At 39.5% G+C, this 20,001-nt stretch overlaps 1 protein-coding gene across 8 annotated transcripts in view; it reads right to left on the bottom strand.

Annotated features, from left to right (window-relative positions):
- The window catches only part of PLS1 (plastin 1), a 132,861-nt gene that overhangs the window by 87,848 nt on the left and 25,012 nt on the right, over positions 1-20,001 (bottom strand). The window contains exon 1 of one of the 8 annotated variants that reach the window (XM_055110587.2): positions 4,735-4,915. The exons of the other annotated variants lie outside the window; for them this stretch is intronic. The gene's annotated coding sequence lies outside the window, so the exon portion shown is untranslated. Of the gene's footprint in view, positions 1-4,734; positions 4,916-20,001 lie in introns of those variants that run through there. 8 annotated transcript variants of the gene reach the window in all.

Genomic DNA, 20,001 nt, shown 5'->3' with positions numbered 1-20,001 from the left:
CCATTAAAAATGCTCACTAAAGAGCAACTTGCTCATTTGTACACTATTTATAAGAAAATTATCTTTCTGAAAGCTTTCAGGCCCTTCCCAAATTCAATGAAACAGTGAAAAGCTTTTAAGCAAAGTTGCTATCCCCAAGTACATTTTGGTACTTGGAAATGCTGAAGAACAAATATAATGATAAAGAATTTATTTCCATTTAGATATTTTCTTCAGACTCCAGATGCTTAAATAGAATCTTACACATTCCTAGTACTGGAGATATCCTCTATTACTATGTCTTATAATCTGTGAAATTTCTCTAGAAAAAAGCGGAGTTTTGCTTATCCACAATTAAACTATAGACTGGAAGAGCTGTTTCCATCAGACTGAAAGCATCAAGTTTCCAAGCAATAATACACACACATTCTAGATGGCACAGAAAGAGTACATTCAGTCACTTCAGCATTTTCCTAATAATTTATATCCACTTCTGAAAGGAAAATCAAAGCCCAATCAAGAATTATGAGTCTAATATTTTTATCCAACCCTGAATAAACCAAAACAGTCCTTTCTTCTCTAACCAGTGGTGCTTACAGAAGAAAGTTTTCAAACAGAAAAATGAAGAGATAATTAAGAATTATATTATCTTCACACCAAGGTTCCTATTTACATTGATTATGCAAAGCCATCTAGAGTCCCAAAGCAAGAATGCATTTAAAAAAGAAATACTATGAGGGTGTTTATCTCAATTTAACAATTGTATGAAAAAGCAGCCTGGAATCCGAGGCTGTCTTACTGCTATTGACAGAGAGAAATTTTTGTATACCTGCTTCTGCTGGTCTTATCACTTGAGATTTGGAAGTCCAGAAAAACAATTCAGAAGACTTAAAATTCAGTCTTCCTAAGCTGTGTCTATCCTCTGCCAAAGTTAGTGTTTGACCAAAGAAAAGAAGCAATTCCACACTGAAGTGTTCTGCCTATTACTACAGATATTAATCTTGATGGAACTTACTCTCAGTAGAAAGGCCAATCTGCAACATGGGTGTGGTTCAGAACCATAAAAAAATCAAGAGGCAAAAATGTGGATGTCATCATCATTCTATTTGATTATAGCTGGGGAGCTTAAAATACATTGCGGTATTCACCTTACCCCTTAGATTTTACCCAAGCAGGTTTTCTTCCTATGGAATGGGACTACCCTATGAGCTTCCATATTCTTTTTATAAATGTTCCTTTGCCACTTTAATTTTAAAATGGCAATGTTGAGCTGGGCAGAGTGGTATGTGCTTATAATCTCAGCTACTTGGGAGGCTGAGGCAGGAGGACCACCTGAGCCCAGGAGTACAAGGCTGTAGCGTGCTATGATAACTCCTGTGAATAGCCACTGCACTCCAGTCTGGGCAATACAGCAAGACCCTATCTCTTAAAAAAGAAAAGAAAATGGCAATATTGTTTTCATCATGTAAAAAATCATGAAGAATTAATTCCCAGAAATAATTAGGAAATTGTAAAACCAAAAACAAACAAACAAACCCTAACATCTTACTGAATTTCAATTAGAGTCACTGGACTAATTTCAAGCAAATATCCAAAATTATCTTTGAATAGTAACTGAAAACATGTTATAATATTATACAGTGTTAAAACCAGAAGATGCCCCACGGGTTATAGTCCAATACTACCATTTAAGTGAGGCAAGAACAGTTTCACTTATAAAATGTATAATGCATTTTCACTGTCTGGTTAATTATCTGAAGGGAAAGTCTAAAACATCTTTTATGATGGCTCCATAAAGGTAAAGAATAGATGTTATAAAACTGCTTCATAAAGTGAAAGAAAAAGTTAAGGACTTTTATAAGCCAGTTTTTTTTTAAGTACATACAGTACTGTATGATCCGATTTATGGAAATTCTAGAAAATACAAACTAACCTATAGTGACAGCAGAACAAAGGTTGCTTGGAACAGGGTGAAAGGAGGGATGGAAAACAAAATACATGAGGAGGCTTTGGAGGAAAAAAGTGTTCTACGTCTTGATTGTGGTGGTGATTTTGTGGATGTATATACCTGTCAAAACACAGCCGGTTGTCCACTTTAAATGGGTACAGTCTAGCATATCTAAATTATACCTCAATGAATGTTAAAAATACACACTCACATTTAAATATTTTAAAGGACATCTGTATTGAAGAAGGCTTATTCTTGCTCTTTATGGCCACAAGCTGGTAGAATTAGGACCACTGGCAGAAATACCAGGAGACAAATTCTGCATGAATGTAAGGAAATATTCTGTCCACGTGGTCCAGAGACAACCCGGACTGGAACAGTGAGGTTCTACACCTGGAACACTGGACCTGTGTGTCCAAAAGCTCAGAGTCAATTTTGGAGGCACACAGGCTGTGGTCTTTGGGAATTCCTACATAGAAAGTTGGATACTGTGGCATTAATATTTTTTGCATTGAAAATTCCATTATTTCAAGGAGACCACTTACGGATGGCTGTAGTCCTGCTGCTGTTGCGTGGAGTTCTGCTAACCTCTTGACTAAAACATGTATTTGCTCTGATTTCCCCCAGGACTTCACTTCACAGGAAAAACCAATTATCTGCCCTATGTGTCCTTTTAAAAAATGGATCCTGTGTGGTTATTTTCTGATTGTTGAAAAGCAATATGCAGAATTAAAAGTATTTGGAAAATAATAAAATCTAAATTGCTCTCAAGCACACCATTCAGAAATAACCAAGGCCAAAATGTTATAAATTTTCAATCTTTCTTCTATGCACATGTGTATGAATATACAATTTTCCAAACAAAATTGATATTTGCTATATATAGTTTTACTTAATATTATTTAAAGTTTTCAGTTTTTGAAAGTATGCCTTTCATGCTTCATAATAGTCCATGTATGACTATACCATGATTTACTTAAGCATTCATATTGCTAACTAAGGTGGTTTCCTATGTTTTACTTTTAGAAATAATACTTCAGCAAACATCCTTGAACACAGAGGGTAGATGGGGACATTACCCTCTGTGGTATTATGAGGGACATTATAGCCGTGAATCCAATTGCTCTAAGAGTTTACCCATTCCATTCTGTTACAAGCAATTTCAATTTCCACTTTGTTGGGAAATGTCACAGTAGACAGTTAAAATGTACAGTATGGAGACTGTCACTTTTGCTGACAATATATTCTTCTTTAGTATCTACTATGAGCCTAAACCAAAATTCCAGGAAAAAAATACTGAAAAAATTTTTAATTTGATCTCAGTAACAACTATGTAGAAAAAGATATGGTGCCAAGCCACTGATCAGGGCCAAGTGTATGGTGCAGTTCTTGTTTGCTCTTTTATTTTATTTTATTTTATTTTTTTGAGACAGAGTCTCACTCTGTCACCCAGGCTGGAGTGCAGGGGTGCGATCTCAGCTCACTGCAACATCTGCCCCTCCCAAGTACAAGCATTCTTCTGCCTCAGCTTCTCTAGTAGCTGTGATTACAGGCACCTGCCACTGCGCCCAGCTAATTTTTGTATTTTTAGAAGAGACAGATTTTCACTATGTTGGCCAGCTGGTCTTGAACTCCTGACCTCAAGTGATCTGCCCGCCTTGGCCTCCCAAAGTGCTGCGATTACAGGCATGAGCCACTGCACATGGCCTGTATGGTGCAGTTTTAACAGCCTATGAATATTTGAGGCGTAAGTATTTTGAACCATCACAAGTACTCAATAAATACTAGAAAATAATAAACTGAATCAAAGTTGTATCTGTAACTCAAACTATTTGATAAAGCAAGAACATTTAGAAAAGAATTTACTATTCCATGTTTAAATGCACCTTCAGGGCAAGAGTCACGTTTTTAAAAAAATCTCTATAAACCCATAAACATTTGCTTAGAGATTTGTTTCTAAGATTGTCATATCATCTGTGAGAATATCTTTCTGCATCTTAAAAACAGTCTACTTCTCAGGCTTGGCATGGTGGCTCATGCCTGTAACCCCAACACTTTGGGAGGCTGAGACGGGTGGATAACCTGAGGTCAGGAGTTTGAGACCAGCCTGGCCAACATGGTGAAACCCCGTCTGTACTACAAATACAAAAAAATTAGCCAGGCATGGTGGCAGGCGCCTGTAATCCCAGCTACTTGGAAGGCTGAGGCAGAAGAATCACTTGAACCTGGGAGGCGGAGATCGCAGTGAGCCGAGATCGTGCCACTGCACTTCAGCCTGGGTGACAGAGCAAGACTCTGCCTCAAAAAGAAAAAAAAAAAAAAAGTCTACTTCTCAAACTTGTGAAGCATCAGGGTAGTGATGACCCCTGAGAATGACAGCAACTGGAAAGCAACCAGAGAGTTTCTGGGCAGCCAGGAGTAATTCTGGTTTCTCGATAGGGTGCTGATTGTGGGAGTAGCCATTTGTGAAAATTCATCAAGCTATATACATAATTTTTACGTTTTTCTGCATATATACATCACATTAAAAAATAGAAGAAAAAAGTCCACTCCCTTGCCCATTATACCTCTGAGTAATCTGACAGAATATGAATTAACATATTTAGAAAAAGATGAATTGGAAACCTCACCTCTAACAATCCCAGTTTTACTTGCTTATATGAGACATTATTAGCAATGTTCTTTTGTTTAGAATATTCTAAGGACACAATACATACACACATCTTGCAGACTTTTGGTATAAAGATAATATAATCAATTACTTAGATTTATTACTTCAAATCACTAAGTAGTTACAAAGTACTTACTATCTCCAAGATGCTGCAGGGGCTTCTTTAATGCTGTACGCATTTATGGAGGAAAACATCTTAGAGAAGAACTCAAAAACAGCCTTTGGAAATCTGGCAGATGACATGGATTCTTTTTAGCATTTTACTTCAGTTTTTGGGAAAAATGAGTAGAAGCCATACTTTTAGCATCTTGGAAAATGTTTCCTAGAATAAGTAGGTGTCAAAACTTGTCATAAATATGTATCATAGATAAATTGGTAGACATAAGGGCACACCAAGCAGCTGGAAGTGCATGAACAAAGGTGCGGAAGCAGGGGAGCATATGGCAGGCAATGAGTCACAAAAAGCAAATATTCTGTCTGGCTCAATGGGTGTGCCTCTCTCATATCAGAATTTTTTTCTGAATCCAAGCTACCAGAGAAGCAGGCTTAATGTGAATTGCCTTCCTTTCCTACTCACAGAGATAAATGTTGTGGCAGCTCTGCTTGACTACACAAAAGCCCTGAAACATCCTTTTCAAAACTATTTGTTTTGTAATCTGGCCCTGAAATGTTTTCTATTTAGAAAGATATCCAGTTAAGTCACATTTTCTCATGTACATCAACATGAATGCTTGGAGCCCTGCTGGTAGCGATAACCACCGCTATCTTATTTGTCAACAAAGGCAGACAACACATCTGTGGCAGGCAGGATAATACCCCGTCCCCCAAAGATGTCTGCATCCTAATCCCCAGAACCTGTGAATATGGTACCTTACATGGCAAAACGGATTTTTGCAGATGTTCATTAAGGGTATGGGCCTTGAGATGAGGCAGATTGTCTTAGATTATTTGGGCAGGACCAATCTAATCACATGAGTCTTTAAAAGCAGAGAACCTTTCTCTGCTGGCTCAGAGAGATGAAACAGAAGGAGGAGGAGGAAAGATTCAAAGTATGAGAGGGGCTTCACCGACTGTCGCTGGCTATGAAGATGAAGGAAAGGAACCATGAGCCAAGGAATGCAGGTGGCCTCTAGAAGCTGGGGATGGCCTTCCATTTACATCCAAGAAGAAAACAGAGATCTCAGGCCTACCATCAAAAGAAACTGAATTCTGCCAGCAACCCAAATGAGCCATGAAAACGATTCTCCCCTAGAGCCTCCAGAAAGGAACGCAGTCCTGCTGTGTTGACTTTAGCCTGGCAAGACCTGTATCAAACTTCTGACCTACAGAACTGTAAGATAATAAATTTGTATTGTTTAAGTTGCTAAACTTGTGGTGGTTTGTTATGGGAGCAACAGAAAGCTAATACAGGCTCAGATAGTTTTATTCAGAATGGGATGTTCTTATCACCTTGGCCTTGGATTGTCCACGAGAGAACAGCTATCACTTGGGAGATGCAGCAGGGTGGGGGGTAGGCAGAGTTTGTTTGAGGGGAGAGATCAATGTTGATTTTACAGTTCTCCTTAAATAAATTTTCCCAACAATAACATATACATATTAGATGTTAGTCAAATATTTAGTGTAGGAGCTTAAAAAGAAAAACACTATAAAAATAAAAATACTGAAGATTCTGCCAATAATGATGAGCAGGGATACCTTTGTCTTAACCCTTCCTGAGAGACTGGGCCCCAGAGATTACTGAAATAGACATGAAATGATGCCTAGCAATTAGGTGCAGTAGTTGTCTTTTCTTTTTTGAGACAGAGTCTAGCTCTGTTGCCCAGGCTGGAGTGCAGTGGCGCGATCTCAGCTCACTGCAACGTCTGCCTCCTGGGTTCAAGCTATTCTCCTGCCTCAGCTTCCTGAGTAGCTGGGATTACAGACACATGCCACCAAGCCCGGCTAATGTTTGTATTTTTAGTAGAGATGGGGTTTCACCATATTGAATTGGCTTGTCTTAAACTCCTGACCTCAAGTGATCCACCCGCCTCAGCCTCACAAAGCACTAGGATTATAGGACTGAGCCACTATGCCCGGCCAGGTGTAGTAGTTTTTCATTAATCATAAAATCAACATGTGGATCTTATTTTGAATGCAGATTCCTGGGTCTCAACCCAAACAGTCTCATTCAGAAGTTTTAGGATGGGGCCTAGGAATCTGAATGAGATCTAAAATAAGGATTTCTGAATTTTTTCCTTGAACAAACGATTAATACTGCTGAAGCACTCCCCATTTCTCCCACCAACTACCTGAGACCTCTGCTATGCTGATCAAGGCCCCAAGTGCAAATCTTGTCAGGAGTTAGCCCATCTAGCAGACTAGATGATTAAGGACATAGCTTTGATATGAACAGACTTGGATTTGAGTCTGCTCCTGTTTCTCAAGCACAGATGGGGTGCTTTTGGCAAGTCAGTTAAGTTCTTTGTGCCTCAGTTTTCTCATCTGTATAAAAGGAATGAAAGATCTACCTGCCCACAGGGTTATGACAGATTAAGCACAGTTCTTGCAACACGGTAACTATTCAGTTACTATGATGATCACTACCACCATAATTCCATTTTCAGATGAAATCAGAGGCAGCTTGAATTCTTTAGCATTTTTTATTCCTGTAACAGTATCTGGAAAGACTAAACATTTAATGGAAACAAGCTTCCATTCTGGACTGCAAGGACTTGAGCGTGTTTACAAGAGGTTGGCATCCATGTCTAGTTAAGGCTGTATGTACCCAAGGGGGCATAATTTTATTCCAAACCTCTAAAAAGGTTGGCTAAAGCAAAAAAAAAAAAAAAAAAAAAAAATCTTCCTAATCACAACATTTTAGAAATGTATCCCTTTTTTAACCTTAAAATATGAAATGCCAACTATATGGATTATTGTGACAAGCATCTGCCATCACTGGCTATTTTAGTGGCTAACTGGGCAATGGTCCATTGTGATTTGAAGACTGTTGAAACTGCAATTAAATGACCTACTCAAGGTTACAAAGCAATTTGAATAATCTGAACTCCAGATGAATATGAAGGACATAAATAATTGTGTCACTGGCCGGGTGCGGTGGCTCACACCTGTAATCCTAGCACCTTGGGAGGCCTGGGCTGATGGATCACCTGAGGTCAGGAGTTCAAGAACAGCCTGGCCAACATGGTGAAACCCCATCTCTACTAAAATATAAAAATTGGCCAGGCATGATGGCGGGTGCCTGTAATCCCAGCTACTTGGGAGGCTGAGACAGGAGAATCGCTAGAACCCGGGAGACAGTGGTTGCAGTGAGCTGAGATCGTGCCACTGTACTTCAGCCTGGGTGGCCGAGTGAGACTCCATCAATAATAATAATAATAATAATAATAATAATAATTGTGTCATTAAACAATACACACAATTCAACATGAAAATGAATAGATACAAAAAGCAAATAGTACTGCAGTCCATGCTGACATGATCACAGTCAAATGGCCTGTTGTTGGGGTCACAACTAGAAAAACAAATCAGAGACTAAAAATCTAATCAATAATATAGTAAAATAAGTGATTAATTGTAAAGGAAGAAATACAATACCTATTATTTTCTATATCGTTTAGTGTTCTTTCTCTTCCTGCTAGTGTGCCTTCCTCCATCATTCTTTTTTCTCTACCTTATCCTTTATAGAAAAGGTAGAAAACATTAACAAATGAGAAAAGGAGCATCTGAAGAAAGTCTTCATGTTTGCTCTTGCATTTTTTCCTCAAACTATCATCTTCCAGACTACAGGGCAGGATTATCTGTTGAGGGAAACCTTTATCTTTATGTTTCCATGAGGACCTATTGTCAAAGCAGAAGCTTTGGCCTCTTTGCACTTCTTTCTCACTCTCCTCCATAAAATGGGAAATGATTTACCTCACCGGAGAGACAGTAAGTGTCTTGGGCCCACTGACCCTCATTCCTCTACTGCAATAGTTCTCAGACTTTAAATGCAATAGAATCACCAAAAGGGCTTGTTAAAACATAGTCTCCTGGGTCCATCCTCCACAATCTTTGATTCAGTTTGTCTGGAATGGAGATGAAAAGTCTGCATGTCTAGTAAGCTTCAACGTAATGCTAATGCTGCTTGTCTGGGGACCACACTTTTGAAAAACCACTGCTATACTCAATGGAGCTAAAGTGGTTTTTACAGAGTGGGGTGGGGTAAAGTGTTAAACATCACTGTCCTTACATGGTTTGGCCCTTCCCTCTTCAACATCTGCTTGTCCTCAGGACACAAGCTCTCCTCTTCCTTCACATGATAACAGACCCAGAGGCAATTGTTCATTAGGTTTCCCTGGGATGTGGTGAGTAGACATTAAGCTCCTGGGAAGAAGGATATTAGGAAGGCCATTTGGACACGGGCCCAGGCTGCAATCCTGGTCCACCTCCACCAAGAATAAAGTTGACATTTCAAACTCCATTTGAGAGACCTGTATCTATTTCTCAGTTGGTTCAAAAAATAAAAGGAAGAAGAGTCTGAATTATCAGGCCCCTCAAGAGCATCCATCATGATCATGATTGAGGAATGATCGGGAATGTAACTAGGAATTCCAAAGTCTGTGACCTCACTCTGGAAGCACAGTCACCCTGCCTTGTCTCAGCCATAATGCTGAAGCCAGATGATATCATCTGTATACACTGAATAATGTTCTTGCTCCTGTGGAACATGCTTTTACCACCAAAGTAATGTAAATGGAGAGAAGATATACGGTCTTCAAGAAATTCAGCCTACATCACTTCTCTGGGTCAATCATCAACAATTGTCCAGACCATGTTGGCTGCCTCAACAGCTTCCTTCCCACCCACAACTAAGCCAAGACCTGGGGCTATTCTTCAGTGCCTTGGGCACCTCTTAACTACCCCCACTCTACCCTCCTTTTCCATCCTTGGGTCTGGAAGCTCTGTTTCTGTTCTGTGTTCTGCCCACCCTACCCAGATCCTGCAGATGGATGCTTCTCTGTCTCAATTTTCAAATGACACCCTGCCTTGAGACCCGTAGTATAGCCAGGCTTGCCTCACCACTGCCCAGCCCCACCCAGCTGTTGAAGTCCCCAACAGCATTCAACACTTCCAGCCCCTCTTTCTCCAGGAAGGAAATCTAGAGAGCGAAAGATTTTCCTTAATTAGAATTAAAACACACCCTCCTCCACAAAACAGAAAAAGAAAGCAGCAGATGGAGCCCAGGCCAGGTCTCACACTCTATAGCCGCCATACTCCTGAGGCACCCATCACAGGCTCTTGTAACTCCTCCTTCACCAAACTAAGAGACTCTCCTGGCTGCCAAAGGGACAAAATGGCACCCATGGGCCAAAAACTGCCTGGACACACATCCTCTGTGGCTCATTGAGTGTTGGATTTTTTTTTTAATTTTGGAGCAAATATATAAAAATTAGGAGATTAGCATAAAATTCAGATTTCTGTTTTTTCATTTAAAATCAGAATGTCTGGCAATACTGCACCCACATTCCTATATGGTAACACTGGGCTAAGCCAGGGTTGCTGTACCCTCTAGATAACATGTGAACCTTGAAGTCTGGCACAGGCCTTGTGATTCCCTGCCATCCTCATTGTTTCACTGCCTTCTTCCACAGAGCATACCTGAATGACCACCCCCTTCTACACATCCTTCTATCCTTGGTAGTTAAGTGTAAGCTCTACTGCCTGCCGCTGCTAATTTCCTGAGCTATCCCTGAGCTGAAATTGTATGGTATGGTGCTGTTGAGAGAAAGAACATATGTATTCTTTTTCCTCCTCAGCTGGTGGTTGCTTCCATTTTCAGTCATGAAGCTGTAATTGTACAGATCATGAACAAATAGCAAATCCCAAAGTGGCCTGACTCACAGAGGGTGAGGAGAGAGATGGTAAAGGGACTCAAAATAAAAAGGCAATCCTCTTTTTAACATTTCTAGTTCCTTAAAAGATCTGGACTAATGAAAGAAAAAGTAGCCATATCCTGTATTGTTACAGGACAGCAATTCCATAATCAGAAGGTACCAAATATAGAATTTTATGGTGCAACTAATTTTTAATTATACATAAAGCAAATAAAAGTATGTTGTTTTTGGAAAGACCCTGTCACCTGGTAGTCCTCTTCATTTAGCAATAAGCTCTACTACAGAGTAGCTTAGAGGAGAATTTTTATGTAACAGGAAACAATCACAGTGCAATAAAAGTGTACAAAGATCTTTTCTTGTCTTGAATCATCTGTTATTTGCATGTACAATGAGCTGGTTGAAGATACTACTATGCCATCCTATGACCTCAGTGTTACAGCAAGAGACGCACCCCAGGGTGGCACAAGTGTGGGTATCTTTTGAATTCTTGGTCTTTGCCCACAAGATTAGATTAGTGAGTCAGCATCAAGGTAAATAATATTTTCTTTTCAAAATCCTTCCTTCTCCTTCATACCTCTTTCCTTCTAAGACCAGAACTTAGCTTTTTTCTTTTCTTTTTTTAAGTTGAAAACTTTTTTTTTTCTTTTGAGAAAGAGTCTTGCTCTGTCACCCAGGCTGGAGTACAATGGCATGATCTCAGTTCCCTGCAACCTCCACCTCCCAGGTTCAAGTTTTCCTGCCTCAGCCTCCTGAGTAGCTGGGGTTACAGGCCAGGCTTGAGCCACCACAGCTGGCTAATTTTTGTATTTTTTTGGTAGAGGCAGGGTTCCACCACGTTGGCCAGGCTGGTCTTCAACTCCTGGCCACAAGTGATCTGCCCTCCTTGGCATCCCAAAGTGCTGGGATTACAGGCGTGAACCACGGCGCCCAGCCCTAAGACCAGAACTTAAATGGGAAAATAAACTGTATCTGATCCTACTTCTCTTTCTTCTCAGACTTCCCAGGATGAGAATAGATTCTTTAGTCCTTTTCTCCTGGTTCAACATAAAACAGACTGAAAATTGGCAGGGCACGGTGGCTCACGCTTGTAATCCCAGCACTTTGGGAGGCGGAGGCAGGCAGATCACCTGAGGTTGGGAGTTCGAGACCAGCCTTGTCAACATGGGTGAAACCCCATCTCTACTAAAAATACAAAAATTAGTTAGGTGTGGTGGTACATGCCTGTAATCCCGGCTACTCAGGAGGCTGAGGCAGGAGAACACCCAGGAGGCAGAAGTTGGAGTGAGCCAAGATTGTGCCACCACACTCCGTCCGGCCTGGGTGACAGACTGATACTCTGTCTCAAAAAAAAAATAAAAATTAAATATAAAACAGGCTCAAAGTTAAATAAGGGATTTTTTTTTCTTTTTTTGAGACGGGGTCTTGCTGTATTGACCAGGCTAGACTCCAGCTCCTGGGCTCCAACTGATCCTCCCACCTCAGCCTCTTCAGTAGCTAGGATTATAGGTGCACAACACCACAACTGGCTGGTGAAGGGAAATTTTAAATAGTCCACTAGGAATCTTTCAGTTGTGTTTACTTGAGATCTAACCTTTTCTACTGATCCAACTAAAGCAATATGAAGGTAGGACTAAGGCTATATCTACAGTGGAATGAGCCACCGGGATGATGAACAATGATCCCTTTGGAATATGATTTGCAGGTCACAAAGCACTTTCACATCACTTATCACATATAACAGAGCATTCTCTAAACCTTATATACAAATACAATGTACCTGTATTACAATTTTGGCACTGGACACATCATTACACTGTAAATCCAGCCCTGCCCCGATTATCAGTGTTAATTAAGTTCAGAAAAGGGAAACATCCCAGCATGCTGTTTATCCTGAGTTAGAGTTGGAGTTGATCATCTTTTCTCATGGACAGAAACAAGTTAAAGTTAAACCAGTGAGAACTATTAAAGCACTTATTTGCTAAATTCCTCTTTCAATCATGTACTTGTTTCTTACGAAAAATAATTTTTTAATCTTTACTTCTATTTTCTTACATCGTAATAAAAAAATGGCCTAATGACTTTTGCACATATATTTCAGTACCTAGAGAAGCATAATATGTCATTGAGAGCGCTGGTTTTAGAGTTAGAATTCTTGAGAATGTCTGCTTCTACTAACTATATCACCTTAAACAAGTCATTTAACCTTTCTGAGTCTTGGTTTCATAGCTAAAAAGTTAAGAAGATAATAATACCAACTTCATACAGTTTCAGGGAGGCTTAATTAAAACAAATAGCAAAAGGCTTAGAAAAAGGCCTAATATATGTAATAGTAAATGCCCAATAGATATTAGGTATTATTTTCAATATTGGTGATTCATGATTATCATAAAATCAATGGTCCTCAAAAGCAATATGTGTGTGCGCTTATGTATATAGTATGTACATACTATATAACACTACATACATACTATATATAATACTATATACGTACTATTTTTAAAAAATTTGGGGGAGACAAGGTCTTGCTCTGTTGCCAAGGTTGCAGTACAGTGGTACAATCATGGCTAACTGCAGCCTCAAACTCCTGGGCTCAAGTGGCCTTTCTGTCTCAGCCTCCTGAGTAGCTAAGACTACAGGCACATGCCACAATATCTGGCTAATTTTTAAATTTTTTGTAGAGACAAGATCTCACTATGTTGCCCAGGCTGGTCTTGAATTCTTGGCCTCAGATGATCCTCCCACCTCGGCCTCTCAAAGTGTTGGGATTACAGACATGAGCCACCATGCTTGACCAATTTAAGTAATTATTAAGGCAGTTCACTATGTATTTGTGAGAATAAAATAACACAGAGCTCATTCTAGACCAGGGGTTGACAAACTCAGCCTGAAGGCCAAAATCTGGTCCACTGCCTGCTTGCATATAACCTGTGAACTAAAAACAGTTTTTACATTCTTAAACAGCTAAGAGAAAAATCAAAAGAATAATAGTTTGTGACAAGGGAAAATTACAAGAAATTAACATTTCAGTGCCCACAAATAAAGTTCATTGGAAGACAGCTATGCTTATTCATGAACATATTGTCTATAGCAGCCTTCATGCTACAAGGGCAGAGTTAGGTAGCAGAGACAGAGACCACATGAAACACAAAGCCTAAAATATTTATTACTTGGCCCCTTACAGAAAAAGTTTGCCAACTTCTGGTCTAGACTGTTAGCTCTACAATGGTAGAGACAGATGCGGCCTAGCTCAGTGCCTGGGCCCAAAATTGTGTTCAGCTTTTTGATGAATGAATGTGGAATCAACATGAAAAGCCTGAGATGGGGCTCCTCATATGTGGTAAAGATAGTTGTGCTCAAACAACCAAGAGCCTTTTTGAAAACTGAGTAAGAGAGGACTGCCCCAGTCTGTGTGGCCCAGCGAGAGTCTTTGTCATCCTATCATTCTAATGGTGGAATCTGAGGCCACACTGAAGAGAGTAGGGAAAGGGGAGACATCAAAAGGACAAATTAACAAGAGAATTCTACGTTCATCAAATATATCCATTTTAAGACAATATTGGAATCACAAAAACACAGGAAAATTCATTTGGGAAAAAATTATATTAAAAAAAATCCTATGGGCTTAGTTCACCTTAAGCTTATTTTTAGATATGGCTGCTTAAAAGGTTTACAAAGTCTTAAGCTGCTATATTTAAGTATGATCCGAATCACAGTAAATGTTAGATCTTACTGTACTCTGTGCTAGTTAGACAATATCCAGAGTGTCACATTCAACCTACGGAGCATTATTTTTAAGGTAATTTCGTGACAATCTGGTTTCTAGAGGGGAGCTATCTGCACGGTGATGGGTCTAATCTAGGCACCATTCAAACAAGGCAAGTTGATGGAACTGGAGAATATTTACCATAGAGATGAAACTGCAGTGCCCAATCTAAATTAACGTAATTCATATAAAACACTTAGAGTACCTGGCACATAGGAGATACTTAATAAATACAAGCTTTGTGGGAGGCCGAGGCGGATGGATCAACTGAGGTCAGGAATTCGAGATCAGCTTGGCCAACATGGTGAAACCCCAGCTCTACTAAAAATACAAAAATTAGCTGGGTATGGTGGCCTGTGCCTGTAATCCCAGCTACTCGCGAGGCTGAGGCAGGATAATCGTTTGAACCAGGGAGGTGGAGATTGCAGTGAGACAAGATGGCACCACTGCACTCCAGCCTGGGTGAAAGAGCAAGACTCCATCTCAAAATAAATACATACATACATACAAGCTTTGATCATCAGCACCATCAGCTGAAGTATTATAATGTAAAAGAAGCTAACTTTATTGTTATACCCTTAGAAGGTATAACCATATCCACAAATGGAAATCAGGTTGCTAAATCAGCTATACATAAATTATTGCAAATGTTAATAGTTTACGGCAAAATTCACTTATAATTTTTTAGCAAGTAATTATCACTAAATATTCAGTCCACTTTTCTATCTCTACAGAAGAGACTTTGGCAAACGATTTAACTGCTTCTGTTGCTCTAAAACCAGGGATGCAGAAGACATTTATTGTTCACTGAATACCTATGTGCTCCCTCTTATTTCTAGGCCCTTGCTATTAAGCAGGGTGATGAGCTTAGTTCTAGCCAACAGGCTGTGAGTCAAAGTGATATTTGTCACTCTAGGCCAAAGCATTTCAGAGCTGGTACGTGATCATCCAGTTCCCCTTCCTCTGGTGGGACCACTTGAAAGCCCCATGTTAGGAAAGCAAAGTCACAAAAATCACCGCAGCCTGGATTTCTGAGTCATTGCATATAGGTGAGCTGCCCTGGAGAACAGCCAATAAACACTGACATTTACATGAGCAAGACAGTAATGGAGATGTCACAGTTAATTTGTTACTGCAGCACAGACTACTCTATCCTGACTAATACATAAAGTCTGATATTTTGGTAGTATAGAAAGAAACTTTGTATTAATCTGTGATCAATCATCTTGGGCAGTTTACAAAAATTAGCTGAATGAGCAGGGAAATTTTCCAAACCTTCCTCAGACAACTATCTATGCAACTTTATTATTCCATTTCAAGTGCATTCACACAGTATTACCACATCTACTCCAATTTAAAGATAAATATTTAAAATTAAATCCTCTCTGACACTCACTTATTGAAAAAACTTGAGAAGTAACTAAGACATACATTGAGCAATGTAACTGCTGGCAAACATACTCAGCTAATGTTGTTCTCCCACATAGCTCATTGCCTGCTTTATTACCCTCAGGCTTCATTTTCAGAAGACATGTGGCAGGAATTAGTGCCCCAGGCAAAGCTGGCTTAGTTTCCCTTTGTTAGCAGTCAACAGTATGCTGTCAACCGGACCAACCAATTTCAGTGGGGCCTTAAACACAGAGACATACTATCTCCTTTGGCTGGCAGTAAAAATATCCAATAAGATAAGGACTCAAGCCTGTGTCCTTTGATACATTCATGATTTAAAACCACTGGAAACTCTGGAGTCTGGCAGGCAGCAGAGTATAGGCTTCCACAGCCCTGAGTTCAAATCTCAGCTCTTCTACTGACAAGCTATGTGAGTCTCAGACCAAATGACACAGCCTCTTTGAGCCTCAGTTCCTACTCCCTTCACAAAGCATTTTGAGAATTACTGGGATTGATGTAGGTGGAAGTACTCAATATACATTGGATGCTTGCTGCCATAGTACTATGGAATTCTAAAAGTTAATCTGAATTTCTATTAACTTTATGTTTTATTACAAGCAAAACAACATTCTCTTAAAGCAGTGAAAAATGTATCTTTGGCTTTACCTTTAGGTTAGATGCTGTCTCATAACAGTCATGAAGATAAACTCCACTACCGAATTTGATCATCTTCCAATGTGATCAAGCTCTTGTTAGGAAAACATATCTTAAGTTAAATGTCTGCTCATCTTCCAGAGGCAACTGAATTTTTAAAATTCCTAAGAGTTTCCCAGCCAGGCATAGTGGGTGGCTCATGCCTATAATAATCCCAGCAGTTTGGGAGGCCAAAGCAGGAGAACTGCCTGAGCCCAGGAGTTTGAGACCAGCATGGGCAACATGGCAGACCCTGTCTCTAAAAATAAATAAAATAGGATAAATTTTAAAAATAAAAATAAATTAAAATAATTTCCCACCAACCACATTCTGCTGATTTCGAATTCTGATCAAGTTGCCCTGAATACTAAAAATCAATGTCACCACAGGCTAATGATAAAAAAAAAAATTCAGACAAATTCCAACATAGAGGCATTCCACAATGTACCTGATCGCTATTCCTCAAAACTCTCAAGATCATCAAAAAACAAGGAAAGTCTGAGAAACTGTCACAGCCAAGGGGAGCCTAAGGAGACACAGTAACTAAATGTCATGTGGTATCCTGGATGGGATCCTGCAACAGAAAAGGGATTTTGGCTAAAAACAAAGGAAATATGAATAACCTAAGGACTTTAGTTAATAATAATATAACAAGATCAGTTCATTAATTATAACAAACATGTCATACTAATTAATGTAAGATGTTAATAATAAGGCCGGGAGCAGTGGCTCACGCCTGTAATCCCAGCACTCTGGGAGGCCGAGGCGGGTGGATCATGAGGTCCAGAGATCAAGATCATCCTAGCCAACATGGTGAAACCCATCTCTACTAAAAATACAAAAATTAGCTGGGCGTGGTGGCACATGCCTGTACCAGCCACTCAGGAGGCTGAGGCAGGAGAATCGCTTGAACCCAGGAGGCAGAGGTTGCAGTGAGCTGAGATCGCACCACTGCACTCCAGCCTGGTGACAAAGCGAGATTCCGTCTCAAAAAAAAAAAAATATATATATATATATGTTAATAATAGGGTAACAGTATGTCAGTGTGGGAGTATATGGGAGCACTGTTTCATCCGCTTCATTTCTTTGTAAATTTGAAACAGTTCTAAAAGATAAAGTCTATTAGTTTTTTTTTAAGTCACTACAATGTGATACTTACTTCACATGTATTAAAACGGCCATAATTTAAAAGACAGATAATAAAGTGCTGGTGAGGATGTGGAGAAACAGGAACTTCCATTCATTGCTGGTAGGAATGTAAAATGGTGCAGCTGCTCCAGAAAACGGTTTGGCAGTTCCTCGAAATGCTAAGTGATATGACCCAGCAATTCCACTTCTAGGTATATGCCCAGGAGAAATGAAAATAAATGCCCCTAATAAACCAGTGCACAAAAGTTCACAGCAACAATATTCATAATAGCCCAAAAGAAGAAACAACCCCAATGTCTATGAACTGAAGGATGAATACATAAAATGTGATATGTCCACACAATGGCATATTATGCACACCCATGAAAAGAAGTCTTGATATGTGCTACAACATGAATGAACCTTGACATCATTGTGCTAAGTGAAATAAGCCAGATGCAAAAGGCCACATATTATACGATTCCATTTATTTGAAATTTCAAGAATAGGCAAATATATAGACAGAAAGTAGATTTGGCATTGCCTAGGGTAGGGGCAGCTGGGGAGGAGGTAGTAGAAAATGAGGAAAGTGCTAATGAATATAGGGTAATTAAAATATTGTAAAACTGACTATACAGTTTAAATTGGAGAACTGTATGATATTAAGGAAAGTCTGAGAAACTGTCACAGCCAAGAGTAATAAAACTGTTATTTTAAAAACAATGTCATGTGTGCCAAGAATACTGATGAAACATCATTTAATCCTATTCAAAGTGAAGATTTTGACAACGTGTGGTTGATATGAAACCTTTAATTTCTCTGAGAAGTCCCGCTGCTTGCTTTAGTAATACCCTTAATGCCTCAGGACATAACATACTCAAAAAAAACTGTGCATAAATAAGTTCTAAATGAATCTTGGTATCCTTTCTAGATTAAATGAGCAACACGCACATCACAAGGTCTTCCTTAAGTGTGCCTGAGATGTCAAATAGCATGCAGACTATTCCCACTGATATTTAATAATACATTAACATGCAAAAATGGGTATCATTGTGTACCCTTTTGTACAATGTTTCAGGATTCAGTTATTTCCTCTGAATTACTAGAAAATTACAATGTTTTGGGTTCTCCCATTATTTATTGTCCTAGTGGTATGAGAAATGCTTATAGTAACCTTGCAGAAATACTTCAATTAAGGCTTAGTCTCCCACAGAACAATATATATCACATAGGGAGAATATAACTTTGTAAAATATTTAGAAAGTTTAATCTTTTATCCTACACATTCCAGATGTACATTAGCAGGAAGTGTAAGTTTTAAAACAAAACTACTTTGTTCAAGATGAAAGAGATGGATATTTTCCCATGTTAATCAACTCTTATTTCAAGAACTCATTTTAATGTTAATATGCTCCATAGTTGAGGGTTAGCCATAAAATACATTTAGACTTTTATAAAAATTGCACATAAATTTCATAGAGGAATTATTTTATATGGTCAGTAACAGAAGAAAATATGAATTGACTGCAAGAGCACTAGATTTGGAGCTAGACTGAAGTCCCATGAGGTCAGGAGTTCGAGATCAGCCTGGCCAACATGGAGAAACCATGTCTCTACTAGAAATACAAAAATTAGCTGGGCATGGTGGCACACGCCTGTAACCCCAGCTACTGGGGAGGATGAAGCAGGAGAATCACTTGAACCCGGGAGGCGAAAGGTTGCAGTGAGCCAAGATTGTGCCCCTGTACTCCAGCCTGAGCAACAGAGCAAGACTCTGTCTCAAAAAAATTAACCCTGACATTTTTTCAAATGTTGAAATTATAAGACACAGTTATGAGTTTAATTTCTGGCAGTTTCAAATCAGGCAACCTCCAGCAGGCAAGTCATTCTCTAAGTCTTGGCCACTTATCAGTGAAAGGAAGTAAAATCAGAAAGCTTTTTTAAACATCAATAAATGCCTTTCCTCTTTATCTTGTAGTTGACTAGTTACTTTCACATCCACTATCTTGTTTAATTATCAAACCTACAGCTGAAGAGAAGGCCTTCCTTCTCATGGGGTCAGAAACAGAATCACAGACTTTGACTTCTCACCCATGGTTCTGATCATAGGCCAACTGGTTTCAGGTATCTAAACTTTAAATTGCCCTAAGACTCATTTTAATTGACCACTAAACATTCAGAGATTTTCAGATTTCCTTTTTCCACTGATAATAATCTTGAATTTTTTTTTTTCTTTTTTTTGAGACGGAGTCTTGCTCTGCCGCCCAGGCTGGAGGTGCAGTGCTGTGATCTCAGCTCACTGCAAGCTCTGCCTCCCGGGTTCACGCCATTCTCCTGCCTCAGTCTCCTGAGTAGCTGGGACTACAGGCACCCACCACCACGCTTGGCTAATTATTTGTATTTTTTAGTAGAGACGGGGTTTCACCATGTTAGCCAGGATGGTCTCGATATCCTGACCTCGTGATCCGCCTGCCTCGGCCTCCCAAAGTGCTGGGATTACAGGTGTGAGCCACTGCGCCCAGCCAATAATCTTGAATTTAATTTGGCTATTTGAGGA

Source organism: Pan paniscus, chromosome 2 (assembly GCF_029289425.2).
Source record: "Pan paniscus chromosome 2, NHGRI_mPanPan1-v2.0_pri, whole genome shotgun sequence".
NCBI classification, from domain to species: Eukaryota; Metazoa; Chordata; class Mammalia; order Primates; family Hominidae; genus Pan; species Pan paniscus.
Note: the sequence above shows the minus strand (reverse complement) of the source record. Positions and strands in the feature narration are given on the sequence as shown.